This window comes from Hylobates moloch, unplaced genomic scaffold, assembly GCF_009828535.3.
Source record: "Hylobates moloch isolate HMO894 unplaced genomic scaffold, HMol_V3 SCAFFOLD_84, whole genome shotgun sequence".
NCBI lineage: Eukaryota > Metazoa > Chordata > Mammalia > Primates > Hylobatidae > Hylobates > Hylobates moloch.
In genome coordinates, this window is record NW_026652359.1 from 18461 (window position 1) to 23467 (window position 5007).

General features: G+C 38.9%; 1 non-coding gene across 1 annotated transcript; it reads right to left on the bottom strand.

Moving 5' to 3' along the window:
• Positions 1-3543: 3543 nt before the first annotated feature.
• Positions 3544-3648, bottom strand: LOC116463918 (U6 spliceosomal RNA). The gene has a single exon (XR_004246814.1). It is a non-coding gene; the product is annotated as a U6 spliceosomal RNA (small nuclear RNA).
• Positions 3649-5007: the final 1359 nt, after the last annotated feature.

Consider the following 5007-nt stretch of genomic DNA (forward strand, 5'->3'; position numbering starts at 1 on the left):
TCACTTATGAAGCTTAGTTTCCTGGATATGAAATTCTGGTTTGAAAAATCTTTCCTTTAAGAATGTTGACTATTGGCCCCCACTCTCTTCTGGCTTGTAGAGTTTCTGCCAAGAGATCAGCCGTTGGTCTGATGGGCTTCCCTTTGTGGGTAACCTGACCTTTCTCTCTGACTGCCCTTAACATTTTTTTCCATCACTTCAACCTTGGTGAATATGATATTTGTGTCTTGGGTTTGCTCTTCTCAATGAGTATCTTTGTGACGTTCTCTGTATTTCCTGAATTTGAATGTTGGTCTCCCTTGCTATGTTAGGGAAGTTCTCCTGGATAATATGCTGAAGGGTGTTTTCCAACTTGATTCCATTCTCCCTGTCATTTTCAGGAACACCAATCAAACCTAGATTGGTCTTTTCACATAGTCCCATACTTCTTGGAGGCTTTGTTCATTTATTTTTACTCTTTTTTCTCTAATCTTGTCTTCTTGCTTCATTTCATTAATTTGATCTTCAATCACCAATATCCTTTGTTCCATTTGATTGAATCAATTATTGAAGCTTGTGTATTCGTCATGAAGTTCTTGTGCTGTGGTTTTCAGCTCCAGCAGGTCATTTATGGTCTGCTCTACACTGCTTATTCTAGTTGGCCACTCATCTAATCTTTTTTCAAGGTTTTTAACTTTCTTGCAATGGGTTAGAAATGCTCCTTTAGCTCAGAGAAGTTTGTTATTACCGACCTTCTAAAGCTTACTTCTGTCAACTCATCAAAGTCATTCTCTGCCCAGTTTTGTTCCATTGCTGGCAAGGAGCTGTGATCCTTTGGAGGAGAAGAGGTGCTCTAGTTTTTGCAATTTTCAACTTTTCTGCTCTGGTTTCTCCCCATCTTCCTGATTTTATCTACCTATGGTCTTTGATGTTGGTGACCTATGTATGGGATTTTGGTGTAGATGTCCCTTTTGTTGCCCTTCTGTTTGTTAGTTTTCCTTCTAACAGTCAGGTTCCTCAGCTGAAAGTCTGTTGGAGTTTGCTGGAGGTCCACTCCTGACCCTGTTTGTCTGGGTATCAATAGCAGAGGCTGCAGAACAGCAAATATTGCTGCCTGATTCTTCCTCTGGAAGCTTCATCCCAGAGGGACACCTGCCTGTTTGAGGTGTCTGTCATCCTTTATTGGGAGGTGTCTCCCTGTCAGGCTACAGTGGGTCAGAGCTCAAACACCATGCTGGGTGGACCACTGTTCTCTTCAGAGCTGTCAGACAGTGATGTTTAAGTCTGTGGAAGTTGTCTCTGCTTTTTGTTCAGATATGCCCTGCCCACAGTGGTGGAGTCTATAGAGGCAGGAGGCCTTGCTGAGCTGCAGTGTGCTCTGCCAATTTTGAGCTTCCTGGCTGCTTTGTTTACCTACTCAAGCCTCAGTAATGGCTGACAACCCTCCCCATGCCAGGCTTCAGCCTCTCCAGTTGATCTCAGACTGCTGCACTAGCAGTGAGCAAGGCTCTGTGGGTATGGGATCCACTGAGTCAGGCATGGGAGAGAATCTCCTGATTGCTAAGACTGTGAGAAAAGTGCAGTATTTGGGCAAGAGTGTGCCATTTTCCAGGCAGAGTCTGTCATGGCTTCCCTTGGCTAGGAAAGGGAAATCTGCTGACCTCTTGCACTTCCCGGGTGAGGCAGTGCCCCATCCTGCTTTGTCTTGCCCTTTTCAGGCTGCACTCACTGTCCAAACAGTCCCAATAAGATGAACAACATATCTCAGTTGGAAATGCATAAATCACCCATCTTCAGCATCGATCTTGCTGGGACCTGCGGACCGGAACTGTTCCTATTCGGCCATCTTGGAAGCAACCAGCTCTCTCTTACTTATTTTGAGTGCCCATTTTTTTATATGAAAAGTGGCAATTTGACTTTTTTTTCTTTAAGAGATAATTTCCTGTGTTTCTACTCAGGAATTGGGATTGGAGAATTAAACAAATCCCAGATAGTCTTAATTCCATCAAGAAATTAGATGATGCCAGCTGGACTTCAGTTCCTTTGAGGACTGCCCCATTGTCTGTGCCTTCCTACTCCAAGAGTAAATCCTCCTGTGGTCTCAATTGAAAGCCTTGTCATTCACAAAAGACTCTTTTCCTTGGTATCCCTTCAATTTTATATGTTGACCCTTAGGGTAAGGCATCTACAGAAAGTTTCACACAGCTTTTCAGGCTTTCATTTATGGCTTTTAGAATTATTCCACTTTTAGAGAAAAGAGACTGCAAATGTGGGGTTCTGATCTATAGCTTTCTTTTTCTTTTTTGAGACCGGGTCTTGCTATGTTGCCCAAGCTGGACTCAAACTCCTGAGCTCAATGGATTCTCCCACCTCAGTCTTAAAAATAGCTGATACTGCATAACATGCTGATATGGTGTGGCTATGTCCCTGCATAAATCACATCTTGAATTGTAATCCCCATTTTGCACATGTGTCATGGAAGGGACCAAGTGGAAGGTAATTGAGTCGTGGGTGTTGTTTTCCCTATGCTGTTCTGATGATTGTGAGTGAATTCTCATGACATCTGATGGTTTCATAAGGGTCTGGCATTTTCCCTGCTGGCACTTATTCTCTTTCCTCCCACCTTGTGAAGAGGCATGACTGTAAGTTAACTGAGGCCTGCCCAATCCTGCGGAGCTGTGAGCCAATTCAAACTCTTTTTTTTGAATAAATTAATGAGTCATGGGTATTTCCTTCTAGCAATGTGAGTACAGGGTAATATACATGCATTTCTCCTTTTTAAAATATAAGTATATATATTGTATCTAAATTTAACTTTCTAATTTGGTAATAGATATGGATTGCAGAGAATTACTATGAACCATGGCTTTTTGCACAACTTCTACATTAGTTGATATTTTGATGAATTTTTTTATTATTGTAGCAAGTAAATTCAGATTCTTTGCTGTTGTAGGCATCATCTGCTATAACAAACACTTTGTGTCATTCACAGAATTGGAAAGCATAGTAGTTATTTGAATTCAGCTAGAAGGGACATAGATAATTATGGCTTATTTTTCCATTAGTTCTCTATCTTAGAATAATAGTTTAAGCCACAATGTCTTTGATCATATCTGATACTTTTCAGAATTAAAGATATGTTTGTGCATCTTTTGCCACTTACCAGTAAGAGAGCAGAACACTTACAGACATGCTTCTCAAATTTTAGCAATAATACATATTACATTTGTGGTGGATGAATTTAATCCATTTGTTAGGCAAGTTGAAAATGACAAACTTTTAGTGAAACCCATTACATCATAAAGACCTTAGCTGTTCATGTAGGTATTTATGAGAACCTTTGTCTAAGGCTCTTATGACACAGAAGATCCAATAGTTAACTAAGCATATGATTAGGTGAAGGTGTTCAGTGGAGCCAATTGTAAGCCAAATCATGGAAATAACAAAGGCAGCCCTTAAGCACTCCTCTCTTATTGGGAAATAAAAATTTCTTTACTGTAGAAACAGTTATTGAATTGATATTGGAATAAAATTAAAGGATTCAATAAATGAACATAGATTCTGATGTACATTCAGGTCTTGATCAAAAGCCTGTATTATTGCGCAGGGGCCATGCTAATCTTCTCTGTATCGTTCCAATTTTAGTATATGTGCTGCCGAAGCGAGCACCAAAAGCCTGTATTCTAACCTAAAACTGCAGAACTACGATGATCTGTTTTTCCAAGAATCAGAATGTCAGCTTCCATTCTTAGGTTCTCTGCCTCTGAGCCTCAGGGCTACTTGGGCATGGACTTTCTAACAGGGAAAATAAGGCCCTCCCTGCTAGGAATATTCTTAGGGAATAGGACAAGGGGCTGGTTTCCCCTTCATTCTGGCTTAAATATTACATGTATTTCCTCAGTAATTCATAATGTAAAACTTATAATTTATTGTTTAATTTATTTTAGCATATATATTTCAAATTATAGGCTTTTCACTTTACTTGGCATTTACCTACTGTTCTTTGGCAAAACGCGTCTTCTTCCTCTAAAGGTTCTCTAAGGAAAAAAATGTGTTCAGAGAGGAGATTCCTTCATTTCAATTCATTCCAAATATTTAAATTAACTCATCTATAATGACCTGTTTTTTTATTTAAAATTATGATGATGTAAAATTATAGGCTGTGTCTACACCCATAAATGGAATATTTTCCTGATAGAATAACACAAGAGATATCTGAAGAGTGAAATTCCTGCCCAAGGTAGAGTATGTTTTCAGCTCATATTGAGTCCTCTTGTTGTGATGTTTTATGTCATATCCTCCATTTATTGTAAAAAATTGTGAAAGTTTTAATTTACTGGAATGAGGTGGGTGACATACAGACAAGTTTTTAATTAGGAAAGAAGTAGACTATTTGAATGACTGAAAAACTGAAGAGTTAGACTTCTGCCTGTGAGAAAGCTCTGTAATTGGTTTCTCCATGAAGTTAAATTTCAGCATTTTCCTTGTTAGGTATAAACCTTAATAGCTGGGCACATGAATGCTATAAATCCTCAGTCACAGTAACGTGCTTATGGTTTCTTCACTTTTATCAAGGAAATTTTCACATAACATATTTTAGTATTGGTATACATTTTTGTTTACTTGTGTCACCAAATAAGGGGTTTGTCCAGGTTAATTTCCACTAAATAGGTCAATTTTTACATAGTCATGGAAAGGTAGCGTCTTTGTTTTTCTATGAAGAAATTTTCCAGCAGATGAGAATGTTCAGCTACCTCTCTACATTATGTTTAAGCATCTTTATATTTTGGTCATCTGCTTTGGATAGTGCCATACTTCTCTAACAACAGAGTTAATGAGAAGCCCATGTGGAACTGTGGAAACTGTAACCACTAGGAACTAATTCTATATCCGTTGATCACCCATCTATATTCATGTGTTTTATGATCACACATAGGTGCATGAGATGTCTACAATAACGCTCAGCGAGACATTCCTTTTTCTGGACCATGATGTGAGTGTTGGAAACCACTGACATAAATATTCATT